Source organism: Crocodylus siamensis, chromosome 9 (assembly GCF_052110815.1).
Source record: "Crocodylus siamensis isolate JL-2025a chromosome 9, ASM5211081v1, whole genome shotgun sequence".
In the NCBI taxonomy this organism is placed as follows: Eukaryota; Metazoa; Chordata; order Crocodylia; family Crocodylidae; genus Crocodylus; species Crocodylus siamensis.
In genome coordinates, this window is record NC_143403.1 from 30,316,507 (window position 1) to 30,335,504 (window position 18,998).

The following is an 18,998-nucleotide window of genomic DNA, read 5'->3' on the forward strand; positions in this document are numbered from 1 at the left end:
AATGCAAGGGCTTGCTCTGGAACCCCATGAACCAACAGACCCCCTTTGTATCCGGCATACTGTAACTGAAAAAACATCGGAGACTCCACTTCTCGACTGCCTTTCATTGTAGCTTAGACAGCATATCTATGCTCTCTATACTTATATTTACTGCAACTTCGTTCCAGCCGGCCTCCCCTCTTATTCATAAGAGGGTGAGGCCAGGTGAGTGAATAAAAGCTTTTGTTTTGCCTTATATCTGCTCTGTAATAACTTCTACTACTAACATCCCATCTCAATGAGCCGTTGACCAGTTCTGGGACTTAAGGAGCCGGCAGCCGCACCTAGCATTGGACTGGTTCCAGTGTTGGAATGCAAGGGCTAGCTCTGGATCCTCGTGAACCAACGGACATCCTATAGACTTATTACAAAGAAACTAACAACTTACTCTAAGTCATCTACTTGTGCCAGCTCAGTGAACCTCGAGGGCGGTTATAAAGCTACCTCCAATCCTGCCCCACAAGCCGTGCGCTCGCCCGCTCCGCAAAGCCCGCGGCTCCCCAAGCGGTGCCGGAATCGCAAGCCTGGCATTCTGCCACATGGCATCATGAACAGGATCCCAAGTAGACGACCAGGCCATGCTATTTTGCATGTGTCCATGGCGACTGGGACACCGTTCACCCCCACAGACCTCTGATGATCTCTGGAATTATCTCGCCTACCATGCGGCAGGCAATAGCAACCCCAAAACACACGTCTCCGGTCGCATTTGGGTGAATGGGCCAGAGAGTAAAATCTGGACATGCTCGCTAGCTGCTGCTGCCCTGGGGTGTGTAATGGCCACCCCAAAAGTTGTGTTTTCCCCAGTAAACACAGGGGGAAACGGAGCCCTTGCAGGCGTTCTTCCTTCTAAAGGAGACGCGTCACCGGCCAGCGATGAACGACCTTCCATCTTAGGGCTCCTTCATAATGCCATAGGAAGACACCCCTCCGGCCAAATCAATCCCCAACAAATACCCGAAACCGGAAAAGCCTATGATAGTCTAGTCTGCTGCCGCCGCGAACTAGAAGCGAAGAGGGGAACTAAGAAAAGACCCTTTAGTAAAACTGAACTTGCACCCAGTAAAGCAGTAGAAGTTTTATTGCGGCACTTCATAAATGCTGTAGGAGCTATAGGAAATTTAGAGTCGCAGCTCCACACAGCATGCTGCAATGCCACCGAACTAGCAGCAGCGAAGGCATCGGGCATACTAACCAACCCAGAAGAGAGCCCCGAGTACTTAAAGGAGGCGGAGCCACATCCATGCCGCCTCCCAACTGCTCCAGAATACCCACCCATCGAGTGCAAAGAAAAAGAGCCACCCCCTTATTCAGAGCCCAACCCTCCAGCTGTCGTCACCACACCGCCATCAGCAATTTATCCATCACTGCCACCAGCAACTGTGCTGCCAAGCGTCTTACCTATCACCACCCGTAAAGTCACAACAGACGACAAAGAGGAAAAGACATCCGGTTGTCATCCGGTCCCAAGACCGCGGTGAACTTCGAGAGCTCTACCTAGACACCAGAATACGGACAGGCGAGACGCCCATTACATGGTTAGGCTGCCTAGTGCTAGAGCATGGCGCGGAGACCCTCGACCACGCAGAATGCCAATTCTTAATGCACCAATCAACATGGAGTGGGGGAACATGCGTAGATACCTCGATATTAGAGGACGATGGTCAGCCCACTATACTCACCCTAGCCGCCCTAGCAGCAGGAGGACTCCTACACTGCAGCTATCGGGCGCATGAAGGAGATCCTAATAACCTCTGAGAACCGGTTCCACTCCAATTCCTTTTTGCTGTCGTCGGATGTGCATTCCTTCACTGGAATCCTCGCCAAGATAAAATAGACTCAGTCAAAATCGAAAGAAAATACGAAGACAACTGGCCGCAACGATTTCTACTAGACCCTGGTCTAGTACCCATCACCACATCAGCATATCAAGTCTACGGAAAGAAGTATGGGGAAGCAGTTTGCCTCATATTAATCGCTATTTCCGGCAGCACATGCAGCAGTATACTTAGTCTGCAGTGACAAATTTCGCCTGAAATCCCCAAACCTGAGTCGATGCTAGTTGATAGAGGAGTATTTACAGCCACACTAACCAGTTCCACCAACGATAATCAATATCCTCAGATTATGGAGGCCCAAAAGGAACCGTGGCAGGCTCCAAATCCTAAACCTTATCCACCTTGGAGACCACCGTCACAGCCAGATCATAGTAAGTCCAACGACACGGGACCACCCCAACGCACCCCGCTGGAGCAAGCAAGGTTTGGATTTTTATTAGGGCGATCTGGACTCGACAAGGCCACCCTACAGCAACTCTCGGAAGAGGAACAGTTTTCCCTTGCCATCAAGCTTGGATGGGACCCCAACCGGCAACCAAAGCCAAAAAATGAGTAGCAGCCGCCGAGGCGGTAAAGCTTCGGTGGCAACCCTCAGCAGTTCCAGGATCCGTGTCCCTACATCATCTTATCTATCAGAGACCTGTCTTCACCCACTAAAGCAAAAGAAATCAAGTTCTTACTAGACACAGGTGCACAAATTTCTGTCATTCGACTGTCTACACCCCATATTCTACTCAATGGCAAAATTCACGTACAAGGCCTAAACTCCACCGCCAATGTCTCCACAGCCTGTTGTGTACATCATTCAACAGGAAGATTGTTCACCGCCGCAATGGGAGATGTTAATCTACTTGGTGTTCCCGAAATTCTCAAATTCGACCTCAAACTCAGGCTCTTACAAGCATTTCCAATTAGCCCCTGCAAAGCACCAAGCATCGTGCCTCACACGCCGAAGATCATCAATCACCTGTCGTGGTGTTACACACCTATCCCTACAAAACCACATCTCCAGGACTCGCTTCAGAAACTTCTCGATGAATTACAAGCGGCAGGCCGCATTTCTAAAATTTCATATGCTAAGTTTTTGTCACCCGCATGGGGTATCGCGAAACCCGGAGACCCTAATGAAGCCTGACTCGTAGTCGACTATCGCCACGCCAACAAGCAAGTAGAACCTCTATCGCAGCCTAGCCCCAAGACACTACCACAGACTCTAAGTGAGATGATAGTCTATCAGGCGATGATAGGGAAGTACCCTAGATCTCAAAAACATGTTCTTTTCCATCCCCATCATTGATGACGTTGGAATACTCAACATGTGTGTAAATGGACAAATGTTCAAATGGAATGTCTGCCCCCAAGGATACTGCAATTCACCAGCGGTAGCCGCAGCAGCCATCAACAGCACCCTTGAGGCCTTCACTACACCTGGTGATGTCCAAATCTGGAGTTATGTAGATGACATCGCTATCATGGGCAGGACTCCAGAAACAGTAACCCAAACTACAAAAAAACTAATACATCACTTACAAGCCCCTGGATGGACTGTAAACATGCAAAAATCTCAACTCACAGCAAAGCCACACATTTCCTTCCTTGGTGAAGTATTTGATCATGAAACTCGCAAAGCGACAACGCACACAACTCCAACCATCCCCTGGGTCAAAGGTGCTACCTCAAGGAGAAAAGAGATTCAACAACTTCTGGGCCTACTAAACTGGCATAGAACTCATGTCCCAACAAGTCATTTAGAAGTTATTGCATGCCTACATCAGCAACTACACACTAAAGCTACCACTGGAAGCATATGGGACCCCATCCACGACTATGATAAGTTACAAGAACTCTTAAAGGCCACCTCAACTACAGTCCTCCACAGTATCAGCCCCAACGAGTCCATAACTGTTACCCTTGGACATACAAGTCAAATACTCTGGGAAACTGGCACTACCAGCATCAACAAACTAGTATTCTTAACCTACAAGGCTATGCAACCTTCCCAATTTTGGTATGGAGTCACGGGAACCCTTTTACTAGCAACCCAGCTCACCACAGCCGCCTATCCCAACATTTCTATAACTACTGGAACTCTCATCGGATCAGGCATCACACTACTTCCACTTCTCACTCCTGACCGACCGGACCCAACCTTTCACGGCCTATGTACCACCTGGCAAGAATTAGTACAAGTCTTTCATTTTCACTTCCACCATTGCAAGTTCATAGATTTCATAGATTTCATAGACATTAGGGCTGGAAGGGACCTCGGGAGATCATCGAGTCCAGCCCCCTGCCCAAAGGGCAGGAAGTCAGCTGGTGTCATAGGATCCCAGCAAGATAAGCATCCAATTTACTCTTGAAGGTGTTCAGTGTAGGTGCTTGAACCACCTCCGCTGGCAGACTGTTCCAGACCTTGGGGGCTCAGACAGTAAAGAAATTCTTTCTTATGTCCAGCCTGAAACGGTCTTGCAGGAGTTTGTGACCGTTCGACCTCGTCATCCCTTGGGGCGCTCTAGTGAACAAACGTTCCCCCAGATCCTGGTGGTCACCCCTGATAAACTTATAGGTGGCCATCAGATCACCCCTGAGCCTGCGCTTTTCCAGGCTAAAGAGTCCCATGGCTCTCAGCCTATCATCGTAAGATCTGTTTTCCTGACCTCTGATCATGCACGTGGCTCTCCTCTGGACTCTCTCAAGCTTCTCCACATCCTTTTTGAATTGTGGAGCCCAAAACTGGACGCAGTACTCCAGCTGCGGCCTCACCAAGGCCGAGTACAAGGGGAGAATGACGTCCCGGGATTTGCTCGAGAAGCATCTATGGATGCACGCCAGCATTTTGGTTGCTTTACTAGCCGCAGCATTGCATTGGAGGCTCATGTTCATCTTGTGTTCAATGATGACCCCCAAGTCTTTTTCTTCTGTAGTGCTAACCAACGTAGCACTGCCGAGCCTATAAGGGTGCTGCAGGTTTTTCCTCCCAAGGTGGAGAACCTTGCATTTTTCAGTGTTAAACACCATGAGGTTCTCGTCTGCCCATTTGCTGAGCTTGTCCAGGTCAGCCTGGATCACCCGCCTATCTTCTGGCGTGGATGCTTTGCCCCAAAGTTTGGTGTCATCGGCGAACTTGGCCAGTCCACTCCTGACTCCAATGTCCACATCGTTAATGAAGATGTTGAACAGTATGGGTCCCAGGACAGAGCCTTGAGGGACCCCACTGGTCACAGGGCACCTTCATCATCAAAACCTTTCACTAATGTATGGCACTATTCTACCCGCCTGGATAGCATCAGACGGAAGTACAGCCCATGGCGGAGCACATGGATTCTTCTGTAACCCGTGCCAATACAGTGAAGTAGAGCCTGCAGCCCCACCTCCAAATGCACAACTAGAAGAACTCCTTGCATTCAAAGGAGCCCTCCAACACTGCTTAGACGCCCATAATGTCCGTGAACCTGTCCCTGTAATAGCTATTGACTCTCAATACATCTACAAAATATTAACCGGACAGGCACAAGCCACAGAAAACCAACCCCTTTGGAATACAATCTTTGCTATATTGCCTCAATTTAAAACCATTCCTCTGCTACAGCACACCCACTCTCACTGACCGGATACCGACCCAGTCCATGCCCACATTGACGCCGTGCTACAAGACCCAGAGAAGCGTGCAGAAGCCATTAAGAAAACAGCAAAACAACCACAACAAGTTGCAGCAGCCATCCTCACTAAGACAGATGTCAATAACCAACACCTAGTACAATGGCTACATGAATTCTGGAGCCACCCCAGCCCCAACAAAGCCCATCTCAAATGGAAGTGAATAACCGCCGAGACACCACCGTTTACCATCACACTTCAAGATTGGAAAGCATGGAGTCAAACCTGTTATATATGTAACAAAGTCAAAGCTACGCCAACCGCATCAGCCAAACAAGCATTTGACCAAAGTACTTTCCCCCAGGAAAGACGTGGCAAGTTGACCTCATGGGACCACTCCCTGGAGTCAAACATCAGGCCAAGGCGTTAGTCCTAGTTGATCTAGGCACCAGACAATTACAATGCATTCCTCTTACAAAGCCTACCGCCAAAACCGTCTGGTCTGCGCTACTCCAGGCCATGAGCCTCTGGCAAGTACCAAACGAAATCCAATCCGACAGAGGACCACCCTTCACATCGAAAGCCCTAGCAACCTTTTGCAGTACCTACAACATCGTCTGGCATACCCACATCCCATATCACCCACAGTCAAATGGTGTCGTTGAACGCTCCATAGGCATCCTCAAGGAAAAGCTCCGTCTAACAGGAAATGGCACATATCTAAATTGGACAAGCCATCTGCCACAAATTCTAATCTAACGAAATGAAGACAAGTCATTATGGACCAACAGAAAGCAAGAAACACCAGAACCATGGAAGCCCCGATTTCAGCTGGAAGAACTCGTTTGGGTAGCCATACCAGGACCTATTGAAAAGAAACAGCTACTATACCAAGGAATAATACAATCTGCAGGAACATATCCAAACACCTACCACGTTAAAACCGATATACCCAACAAGACATTACTAGCCCATCACAATTGGCTGAGTCATCTCTCTGAGACAAAAGACTAGCCATTTTATTGTATATAGCCTTTATATATTTCTTTAACTATCTCATTTTACTACCCCTACAGGTGTGTTACATGGGACAGCCGTTCGGGAAAACCACATCACCCACCTTGTATACGTGCCTTGAATCCACAAGGTCAACCTGTCCGAAAAAGTGACCGTATTCTCTGGCAACGTGATACATCGGCGAGCCTGTTCATCGCTCTACCAGCACTGTCCCCACGTGTAATCAGCACAACCACTGCACTAAACCATCTACCACCTAAAGAACACCTATAACGAACCACAACTATCATTATCTTTTTATGCGTTTGTTATTGTATTGTAAAGTATATCCAAAATCGTATAAAATCTGTAAGTGCCTTTATCTAGACCAAACTTTCCAATGAAGAAAAAGATCCACTTACTATCAACCCATTTCTGAATGAAACCACTACATAAATGTTCTACTGCCCCACGGCACGAGGGCATGTAAATGTTTTATTTTTTTTCGTATAACTGCCGCGCGGCACTCTCACATTTATGTAACCTTGAAGTCTTGACTGTTAATCAAAATGAGCGCTTTGTACTTTTCTCCGCTGGCATTAAGCTACACATGCACATTCTGTAAATTTCATTTCTTATCTAAAAGTGTCATTGCTGCAGAAATGAAACTTATGTAGAAAGTCTGCCTAGCAATTACTGTGTAAAAGAAACTATCCTATCCCTGTATGCTTAGCTTATATCATAGTTAGTGTCACAGAGGCAGTCCAACCAACATCTATAAAGAGGCAAAGAAGCAGGAAACAGTAGAGATGACAACTGGAGGATTCTGTAGGCCTGATCACCCTGCAGACCAGTTCTCAGCCTCCCCGCCTGGGCGTATCCCAGCGAAAACCAAGGCCTCGAAAACCCGACAATTGACAATGACTCACCGTGTTACAGTTTTGTATTCAACATCCCATTTATGAGCTGTTGACCAGTTCTGGGACTACGGAGCCGGCAGCTGCTAGCTCTGGAACCCCGTGAACCAACAGACCCCTTTAGTATCCAGCATACTGTAACTGAAGAAACATCGGAGACTCCACTTCTCAACTGCCTCTCATTGTAGCTTAGACAGCATATCTATGCTCTCTATACTTATATTTACTGCAACTTCGTTCCAGCCGGCCTCCCCTCTTATTCATAAGAGGGTAAGGCCAGGTGAGTGAATAAAAGCTTTTGTTTTGCCTTATATCTGCTCTGTAATAACTTCTACTACTAACATCCCATCTCAATGAGCCGTTGACCAGTTCTGGGACTTAAGGAGCCGGCAGCCGCACCTAGCATTGGACTGGTTCCAGTGTTGGAACGCAAGGGCTAGCTCCGGATCCTCGTGAACCAACGGGCATCCTATAGACTTATTACAAAGAAACTAACAACTTACTCTAAGTCATCTACTTGTGCCAGCTCAGTGAACCTCGAGGGCGGTTATAAAGCTACCTCCAATCCCGCCCCACAAGCCGCACGCTCGCCTGCTCCGCAAAGCCCGCGGCTCCCCAAGCGGTGCCGGAGCCGCTGGAATCGCAAGCCTGGCATTCTGCCACAAATAGGAGCTTTGTTTGAGTCCTGATGTAATAATCATTGAACACACAATGATATAGTCTTCCAAAGGTGGAGCTGGCACATTGGATCTTATATTGGATCGCCTCATTGATGTTGGCCTTCTTTGAGAGACAGCTGCTGAGGTATGCAAAGTGTTCAACTTTCTCTAGCTCCTGTCCATTAATGAGGAGCTTTGCTGGGAGAGTTAATTGGCCCAGAGCAGGCCTTGAAGCACTTTTATTTTTCCTATGTTAAGAGTCAGTCCCAGGCACTGGTATGCTTGAGAGAAACAGTGAAGGGCCTCCTCAGTATGTGCAATGATAATACAATAACTGGCGTAATAATGTCCCACAATCGAGATCAATGTAACTTTTGCTTTGGCACAGAGGTGGGAAAGATTGAAAAGGTTCCCATCTACCCTGTACTCGATGCTGATGTCATGTGGCAGATGGTCATATCTACGTGTAGGTAGAAGCTCATGTGCTACATCTGACCACCAACCAGCTTACAGCCAGAGTGGAGCTCAACTACTCAGTGGATTGTAAGCTGTTTAACATTAGCAGACTCTGAGCCAAAATCAAGATCACCCTGACCTCAGTCATTAAGATCCAGGATGCCAATGATGCTGTATTGTGTGCTCACTCAGAAGCAAACATTTAGGCAATTGTTGATGTTTTTACTGAGGCATACAAGAAAACGGGGCTGATGATTAACATTCAGAAGACTAAGGTCCTCCACCAACAAGTTCCTAATGAACAGTCCTCAGCTCTGGTAATCCAGATCTACAGTGGACCACGGAGAACATTGAGTATTTCCTGTACCTCAGACGCTCTCTCTCGCAAAAGGCTAACATTGAAAAATAAATTCAATATCACCTCAAATGTGCAAGTGCAGCCTTTGGACACCTGAAGAAATGGGTATTCAAAGATCACAACATCAGATCCAGACCCAAGGTCATAGTTTATCAAGCTGTCATGATTCCCATCTTACCGTATGGAGCTGAGACATGAACAACATACAGGAGTTATCTAAAGCTGTAGAAGTATCATCAACACTGCCTGTAGAAGATCCTCTGAATCCAGTGGGAAGACAGATGCACCTACTGTAGCATTCTCTTAAAAGCAAAGAACATGAGTATTGAGGTGATGATCATCAGATATCAATCTTTTTGGGCCAGCTATCTCATCCAGATGTCTGACTCCAGACTCCCAAAGCAAGTTTTATGCTTCCAGCTCAGTCAAAGCATATGTTCAAGAGGAGGGCAGAGAAAGTGCTTCAGGGATGTCCTAAAGTCCAACTTAAAAAAATCCAACATCTATGTCAATTCATGGGAGACTATCACCTAGGACCTCCCCAAATGGAGGAAGAGTCTGCTGCAGGGATCTCTGTACTTTGAAACCTCACAGCAACAACAGGAGATGGAAAAGTGGGAATAGAAGAAATCAAGAACCCAGTGCTACACACCATAGACGGTGGATGAGCACACAGAAACACATATCTGAACTGCAGTAGAGTCTGTCAATCCTGGATAGGCCTCATCATCATTCTTTGGACACACAGATAAGACAATCATGGAAGACAATCATCCTTGATTGTGAGGGATTGCCAAAGAGGACAGTCATATCTATGTGTACATAGAGACAGATTGTCATCTGATGAAAAATCAGCCTAGCTCCATTGAGTTCAGTGGAGCTATGACCAATAACTCCAACTGAAAATTTTGCTTTTTTTCCCCTTTATCCAGCTTCTGGTATAGCATAAACTCTGATGTAAAAAAAGGTAGCTTTGGAACTTTAGTAGCATATCTATTGGCTTTCAGTTGCTTAAGATTAATTTATGAGTCTGGTAAGCATCAATCCTAAGCATTGTTTTACAGAAGTTAAGGAAGTAAGGAGAAAGTCAAGACAAGAACCTAAAACCTCCTGACCTCACAAACCTGTGAGTTAACACTGCATAATCCCTACCCCTGACATTAGGGTACAGTTCTTTTCCATTTGGAGGCAAGGAAGGGTGTATCAAAACAGCACAGGCACAGGCAAATCTGGTTGGAGTATTTTAAGCAATAGAAACAGGGGGAAAGAAAAAGTTTTGCAGACTCAGGAGTTTTGAATGTTTCAGTACAGCTCAACATGAGTATAGCAATTTACTTTTCATTACTTTTTCTCCTTCTTATAACACACTGATAGGAGTCAGAAGGATCCAGTGGATAAAACAGGCAGGCCTGTGAATCAGGAAGCCTGGGTTCTATCTCTAGCTCTGCCACAGTTCTATAACATGAACCTCAGCAAGCCATTAGTTAGCCTTGTGCCTCAGCTTCTCCTTTTGTGAAATGGAGACAGTGACATTTAACCTCCTTTCTGCATCCCTTGCAGGAGAATAAATTACAAGTAAAATTAGGTTATTGCAAGGTTAAGGCATTTACAATGGTAAATAACTTCAGGACTATGGCCTGCAGAGTAGTTAGGTATATTGGTTAATCTGGCCTTATGACCTACATTTATTTGGATGGTGATCTCTAGCAAAATGGTAGGGGTAAGCCATCCCTTACTAGTATAAACCACTTTCCTATTCTATTGAAAGCTGTGTCATTCAACTAATGAAAGCTTCTGTCTATGTTTGAGTGTGTATGGAAAAAAATGTAATGTTTCAATATTGGATTTTGAAAAGGAACTGCAGCACTAGGGCTAGCAGTGCTGGAAAATGGACATTCTACATGGTAGCACTGTTGAAGGAGACAGGTTATTGACCATCTAGTCAGCCTGAGAACATTTTAAAATGTGGTAGAAAGCAATTTTATTGTTACATTTCATATTGTAAGAAAACTTGCTTCTGAACCAGTATTGCCTAGCTGCTCCTTTCTCTGTCTGTCAGCAATTCCTCCAGAATTAATTATCAGATGTTAATTGTCTTCTTTGCCTTGATAATCAGGCAAAGAAAATGAGACATCATCTGGTCTGCAGCAATGAGTTCAATGGCAAAGTCCCATTGATTTCAATAGAGCAAGGTTGTTTCCTTCTTGGCTACTTACCTTCAGTGTTAAAAACAGTCCTGCAAGGTTTTGAATGCTCTCACCTGATCTTTGATTAAAAGTTGAGGGTGCTTAGCGTTCTGGCAAGGTAGATAAACTATGCCCTACTCTAGTGTACGTACATAGGTGTGCAGTAGCAAGAGCGTCACTGCCAACTGTCTGATTTTTCTCCAGTCTTGTGACATTTGTTTTTTTTCCTTCAAGGGCCCAGGTGGTAGAAACAAGAGAACACAGGAGAAACTTGGCTGTCATTTAAATAAATGTTGCTTTGAGCAAATTAAGGCTAGCAAATGTTAAGCAAGAACACCTTACAGGCTCTGAAGTTCAGCAAAGAGATCGAAAAAATCTCTTTCTCTCTCTTATTTTTTTAAAGAAAAACTCTCCTAATTTTTAAGCCCCCTCATAATTTTTTAATGTTTGGGGGTGGCACTAGTGAGGCAAGTGTACAAAAAAAGAGGGAGGACTTTCATTTACTGTAGAAGAGGAATTCTGGGATCTTGTGGCAGTAATAGTGTGATCCAGAACCAGGGCAGAGCTGTGATTTACAGCCTGCATGCTCTGGGCAGGGGCGTGCTGGCAACAGATCACAGCTCTGTCCTGACTCCAGACCATGCTGTCACCTCTGCAAGACCCCAACCCAGCTCTGGAGCAGCTCTGCACCCTGCCACATGCCCTGTCAGCAGGCGCAGCACTGGGAAGGGACTGGGGAGGGCTATAGCCATGCCAAAATTCCCCATAGCCCGCCCTGGGCTACCCCTCCCAGTGGCACTGCCACCACTGCTGCCACTGCCTGCCCCACACAGGCAGCAGCAGCTAATCCTGCTTCTCTCCCACCTCCAGCACAGCCCCACCTCCTCCCTCAACTCCCCCGCTCCCACCAGGAAGAGGTTGGTACTGCTGCTGCCTGCCAGAGCTGCTGGGGCCAGCCTCCATGGAAACCATGGCCCCCTGCTATCACAGCACAGCTGCTTCTGGGGTCTCCATGGAAATCAGCCCTGGCCACATGGACAGGGGCTACTGGGAAATGGAGTCCATTGCTGGCTGGATCTGACCTGTGGGCCAGACTTTGCCCCTTATCTGGACAGATTTGTTCTTTAGGTGCTGTCTCTGCTCCAGCTCTGTCAGCAGAACACTAAGGCTGGGTACAGACATTTGGAGACGTTAAGGGAGGTTAGATTGAGTTAAAAATGGCCATCTGATCTAAGGTAATTTAGGATTGGGGGGTTGGGAGGCAAGCAGGCTTTGGGGGGATTGGGAGGGGGTCTATGGAGGGATCAGGTAGTTGTGGAGGCGGGGCAAGTGGCATCCGTAGGATGGATTGGAGGGGCAGATGAAAACCACAGGGGAGATTGGGGGGCTTAGCAGCATCCCTGTGAGGGATTGGTGCAATTAGGGAGGCTCATAAGGTCTGGGGAGTTGTTGGGGACATGGGGGGCTTTCTCTCCCACCCTCCAGGACCAGGGGCTATTTTTAGACCCCAAGAACATCCCACAGCAAACCTACCCTCTCATCCCTCCCACCTTTCTATTGGGACTTTCCTCACTGGGGAACGCTGATAAAAATAGCACCGGGAGTGGCTTGCAGGATGGATGATTTTATGGGCTCAGGGGTAGGGTCTGGACAGGGCTGGCTGTCTATCGGGGGGGTTGTCTGCCTGGGGCTGGGGTGAGGGGCCAGGGGGCTAAATATAGCCCAGTTCCAGGGGGGGTGGTAGGAAAAGGACAGCCCTGGGCTGGGGCCAGCAACTGCACTTTTCTAGTCTTGGGGCTGTTCTGGGAACTGTACAGAACTTCAGGGAAGTTAGATTGGTCCAAAAATGGTCAGCCTGATCTAAGTTAAACTACCTCAGAGGAAGTGTTAATTTAGGTCAGCTCAGCCATTTTTAGACTGACCTAATCTTCCTGGTACTTTTGTACTTTCTAACCTAACCAGGGATCTAAGTGATCCTAGAAGAACTAAGGATGTCAACAGGAGTGCAGCTCCCAGCTGTAACTCAGAATGATTTCTGCAAAGTGCTCTGACCAAACAGAAGTTCACTGTTGCTTCCGGGGGGAGAGGACTCTAGCTGTGGCTCTCTGCCAGTGCTTGCTGTTTTCAGAATAGGAGTGGGGAAAGTCAGTGGAGGGAGCTCATTCTTGGGACTCCCCAGCTGGTGCTGGGGGCTGGGGGTGAGTAACTACCTTGGAGTGGTGCTTCAATACATCTACTGCACCCTCCAGGGGCAGGGCTGAAACCCCCCAGACTGAATTCCCTCTGCTCCTTTTCTCTCCTCCCATTCTGCAAACAGCAACAGGCTGGGAGCTCCATAAACACAGGTTACAGAAGATGTTGCATTTTGAAATGTCTTTATCTGATATCTCAAGCAATAAGGGATCAGATGTTCACCCTGCTGGCCCTTTTTAAAGTTGTTTGCAGTTGTGCACTTGTGTTTGGTCACAGATATAAACTGCTTTCTGTGGCCAGATAGGGCAAAAATTGTCACTTCTGTCTGCACCTTTGGGATTCCATTTTTAACATCCCCCTAACCTCTGTAAGCACCCAAGGAGCTCCAGCAGCAGCCATGTTCCCTGCATGTCTGGAAGCATTGCCAAGAGATGAAAATATAGTTCCTGAAAGGGTTACAAGTGGAAGACAAGTAGAGGACTAACAGCTTTTTTTCTGAATAAAACCTAAGACACTCTCCTAATCTTTAGACCCCAGGAGCTGGGGTTTGAAAGAAAGCACCAGATATTGTAAAACTGGTGTTAAAATCATGAGATTTGGCACCATTGCATGTGCAGTACAGATTTCTAACAGCATGTTCAGAAAAGGTCCAATTAAAGACCCTCTTTGCAATTATTAGTTTGCCCCCAGAAATATGAAAGTTGTGTCCAAAGCACTTATCCACATGTATGGTTGCTGTTTAAGTGTATCTGTGTTATCATGTATACAAATGTTATATGTAGACCAGTACAGGCTTTTGAGAAATCAAAACATTGCAATAGGGTTATGGGCTACTTGTCTATAGGCTACTTTTAGACAACTATTTCAATCACAGACATTAAATACTGCTTCAAAGCATAATGATATCCAACTGTGAGATAGCTGAGTCAGGTGCATTTAGTAAAGTGCAGAGCACTAAATGCCAACACTAATTACAGCAGAGTTGCACGAAGATTAGTGCTCTATCTGACATATTTAAAGAATGTTTTTAAGTCACTGGATGACTAAATGAGTTTGATGAACCAAGATAAGCTACAGCCAAGAAGATATTATACTGAGTCCAAATTGAAATGAGGAAGCAATACAGGCAAGGGGTTAAGGAGCACATTGGAGGATTTGCTTCTCATTTTTAAGGATCAGCACTCAGTTTACCTGAAGCTCTGACTAAATAGCTGAAAAGTTTTGTCACTCACAGGTGTTATATTGCTGTCTGTCAACAGCTGATTATTTCATACTTGTTTACTCAATATAATGCTGTGAAGAAGAAGCTGCCTGCTATCTTTGTAAGAAGTCCAATCTGTTTAAATAGCTCCTGTGCACCTTCTCACAGATCCAAACAGTCACAGGGCTCAGGGAAATTACAATGCAGATCCCTAGCTCAACTTCATGGTTAGCCCCTTCCTCCATGAAGGGCCCTAGCCAAAGCTTTATAAGAGGGCCTCTATGTGAGGCTCTTAATTATAACACTTTTCTCCAAAGCAAAATATTCAAAGGCTGAAGTAGATTCTTTGCAAGCCAAATTCAGCCACAGCTTGTGACAGTGTGAAACATGACACTGTCCTTAGCTGAACCAGAAAGGTGTTAAGACTAGTGCCATTCAGCCAGTTTCTAATGAAGTACAGAAATGGACTGGATTCAATGCAGTTTTGACAAATCACAGAGAAGCGTTTACTGGCAGGTTTCTGATAGAACTCTGTCTATTTTACTTCCTAACAATTTACCTAAGGAATGAAGTAGGGAGCTTGGGTTTCCAGGGTCCAGGATTCTAGGAAAGCCTGACCGTCTGGACTACCTTGGTGACAGTGTGGAGAATTTAAAGCCAATACTGGGTCAGGTCTGAAGTGGATTTTTGTAAAATCTCAACTTTCAACATGATGTCATGGACCAGGCTGGATGTGGCACACTGAACATTTTTTGCAAATCTATCAATTTTCGCAGTGTTCAGTACTTGAAAATCTCTCCTTGAGTTCTTTTGACAATGGTCCTTTGTGCTGCTCAGCCATAAAGATGAATATGGCTTATTACTTATGATTGCTATTTCTAGTATGAGAAGGTACTAGGTACTAGAGTACTGCATCCAGTTCTGGGCTCCACAATTCAAAAATGACATGGAGAAGTTTGAAAGAGTCCAGAGGAGAGCCACACACATGGTCAGGGGGCAAGAGAATAGGTCTTATAAAGAGAGGCTGAAAGCCATGGGACTCTTCAGCCTAGAGAAGCAAAGGCTCAAGGGTGACTTAGTGGTGTGCATTAGGATCTGGAGGAACACCTGTTCACCAGAGCACCCCAAGGGATGACAAGGTCCAATGGTCACAAACCCCTCCAAGACTGTTATAGGCTGAACACAAAGAAAAACTTTTTCACTGTTTGAGCCACCAAGGCCTGGAATATTCTCCCCCCAGGGGTGGTGCAAGCACCTACTCTGGACTCTTTTAAGAAACATTTGGAAGTTTATCTTGCTGGGATCCTTTGACCCTAGCTGACTTCCTGCCCCTTGGGCTAGGGGGCAGGACCTGATGATCTTGCAAGGTCCCTTCCAGCCCTAATGTCTATGAAATCTATGAAGGACTGTATTATATGTTTCAGGATAAATATTCCCTTATTGTACATGTATTGCTGTAGCTGATGGAGATGAAAAATATCATTCATTCTTTGTGTGGATGTTACATTTGTTCCTTTTTCCTTCAGAGCAACAACACACAGGGATTTAATTAGATTGAAACAAACTATATGTAGAAGAATGTTAATCTTGTTCAACAAGCTTTTTGCAGAATGCATGTGATGATATGCTAGACACCAGTCATGCCTGATATATACATGTTAAACCTAGAAGTTTCCAGGCTTTCAGTCTCGCTGCCTCCTTGAATCACCTTCTTCATCAACAACATTAGAGGAAGTTAGCCATGAAGGAATAGAAAGCAGGGAACTGTGTTACACTAAAGTGTCCCAGCATTAAAAATAAGGTTCAGCATCACTGCTCCTTCCTTTGCAGCACTATCCCATTAGTAATACTTCATTTGATTAGACTGATCCATTGGCTCCTATTCCATATTACTTAACCCCCAAACCATTATGCCCTATCGAAAATAATTGGTAATGACAGTTTCAGGTTTAATATTTAATACAGTGGTTAAATGGACTTGTAGTATTTGTGGCTATGGTTTCCATTGACTAATAGGAGAACTGGGAGTAAAAAACATTTTTTTCTGAAATAGTTATAGAACTCTAAGTACCTTGTTACTCATAGCCTTCAATGCTTTAAGAAAAATGGCCCCCAAGGCAATCCAAATATCACATTGATTTGTGGGGGGGTTTGCAGGTATATCTTTTTAATAGCTTTGAAAAATGTTGCTGAATTGCTGGGTTAAAGACATTTTTTTATGTTGGCCACACTTTAAAAAAATCCCTTTCCATGATGCTTTTACAGTATATAAATGCCCCTGCTCAGAGAGGAAACTTTCCGCATGGCAGTGAAACAGCAGCCCTGTGAAAGCAGCCCTAGAGGGGAACAAGTTTATTATCCTAAGGTAATGGCATATAAACTGACTTACTTCTTAGGAAAAATAGTGAACTGAGATACCTGCTGGTGCAAATCAGTAGATTTCCAGTTACTTACATCAGCTGCAAATGTAAGTATGCCTTCTATGTTTCATATGAGTAAACACTCTTCAGCCTGCCATGCTTGTTTTCCAGACATTTTTCTCACTAACTCAGGATTATTATTATAGTAGATACTATGATTGAATCTAGTATTTCCAACTAAGGGCATGTTTACAACCTTATCAGGGTAAATTAGTCAGTATTGACCTCTCTGTGGTCACAGCTAGATTGCTACCTGGTACCTCAGCTTGCTTCTTTACATCTAGTTTGCCCCTACCATGGTCACTTCCACAGTGTAGCAGCTGTCACACTGCAGATGGACCCTTAAGCTTGAACCTCCATTATCGCTAAACATTGGGTAAGCCTATTAGCTGAGTCGGTTCCCACTGCAGGGTCTAGAGGTGTGTGTAAATGAAACAGGGGCCCTAAACTGAAGTGGTGCATTTTAAAAAACACCACTTTAATTTAGGGCTGATTAAACTCCCACATTGTGCACACGCTGCTGACTTATCTGCCTCTCCAGCAGGGAGAGAAGGGTGAGCTGCCAGCAGGCAAAGCGGTCCCTGGGCTGCAGGGTGGGTGGGGGTGGGGAGGATGCTTCCTTCTGTGGCAGCAGTGGCCCTCCCTCCCCCACCCCCAGACAGATCAGGAAGGAGGGGGAGCAGAAACAGAAGCAGATAAAGATGTGACCTGCCAAAGGTCACTGAAAAGTTGAGCAGCAGGGCAGCAAAGTAGAGTCCTCTTGTTCAGTGTTGTTCTTTGCTAGAAAAACTCTCTCCCCTAAATGGAGAAGTTCCACCTAAAAAGGACCCAGGGACCTGCCCCTGCAAACCCTTACACATGTGAGTAAAGTTTATTCACATGAAGTGGGCTTCTTATATGACTAAGAACTACTTGAATGAATAAAGATTATAGTCTGTCTGAGAAACAGGTTCTCAGGACCTGGTGCTGTGAAGACTCAAGCATCTCCTCAAAAGTGTGGCTGCCCTTTACTCTGATTCTTTTGGAGCTTGTGTCATACTTGGCCTTAAGCTTTAATTTTTGACAAGCATTCTTCTACATCATTCCTATCTTTAGGGGCTTGGTCTTACAAATTCTGTGTTTCATTGCAACGAGTGGGACTATTAAGTGAGGCCCACTGATGTCAGTAGCCATTAACAGACAAGGCTCCTAACTTTGTTCACAAATGAACTGAAACGCAAATAAAACATAGGATACAATTTTCTCCTCTAAATGCAATGGTCCTTTATGCAACATCTACTATTAAACAAATACTCAAATGACCTTCCTGAAACAGGGTTTATTCATGAATCTCAAGGTAGAGAGTTTCTGTAACAGAGAAAACTTTAAGATTCTACATTATAACAGCATGATCAATTTACCAAAGAGAAAAATAATTGTTGGGTGGATCCAATGCCTAAAATGAACTTGGCACTGTTTTGATCTTATTTAAAAGCACAACTATGTTTCCTTTTATAAATACACACCATATAAACCTGAATTTAGGACTTGACCTAATTGGAAACAGAAGGCCTTTAATTTTCGCTGGAGCATAGGTGCAACAAAGGAAGCGGTAAGGCAAACTTCCCTAATCTGCCACAATCTTGGTTTGGGAGGACCTGTCTGGGGAAGGTGTTTTTCTTCACATTAATTCAAGGGACTGACTCTCAAGTCATTTACACTTGCATGAAGTAGGAGTAAAGTACTAAATCAGTATTCTCCATTCAGTCACACCAGACTGCATGGGTGCAAGAGAGTGGCGTTTTGCACTCTCTCTATGCAAAAGGCAAGAAGAAAAGGAAAATTGAAGATAATTTCTTATTATTAAAACATCCAAGTACTACCAGATAATTTGAACTACCAGGAGGTCCTAAACAGGTACTGCTCTAGTTGAATATAGATTGTACAAGGGCAAGTTAAAAAGAGGAAATGCTATGAGAGGCCTCCCTCAGACCAGCTACAGTTGCTTCTCTGAGGCTTGTATGAGAAAAGTACTGCACACTTCCAATTCTCCCAAAGGGGGACAGGAAAGCAGCAGGGCTGTGGTTCCATTCCTACATTAGGAAGGGATATTTAATTCCTTACTGTTTCCAGTGGCAAGATTCTGAATAAGAACAACA

The 18,998-nt window shown here is 45.3% G+C and overlaps 1 protein-coding gene and 1 long non-coding RNA gene across 3 annotated transcripts in view; one reads left to right on the forward strand and one right to left on the reverse strand.

The window, feature by feature from the left end:
* The window catches only part of IRX5 (iroquois homeobox 5), a 103,912-nt gene extending 96,295 nt beyond the window's left edge, over nt 1–7,617 (forward strand). Inside the window, exon 7 of one of the 2 annotated variants that reach the window (XR_016444087.1) lies at nt 6,551–7,617. The gene's annotated coding sequence lies outside the window, so the exon portion shown is untranslated. The remainder of the gene's footprint in view (nt 1–6,550) is intronic. The other variant, XR_016444088.1, reaches the window with a different exon arrangement.
* The window catches only part of LOC149857265 (uncharacterized), a 673,033-nt gene that overhangs the window by 77,697 nt on the left and 576,338 nt on the right, over nt 1–18,998 (reverse strand). The window lies entirely within an intron of this gene.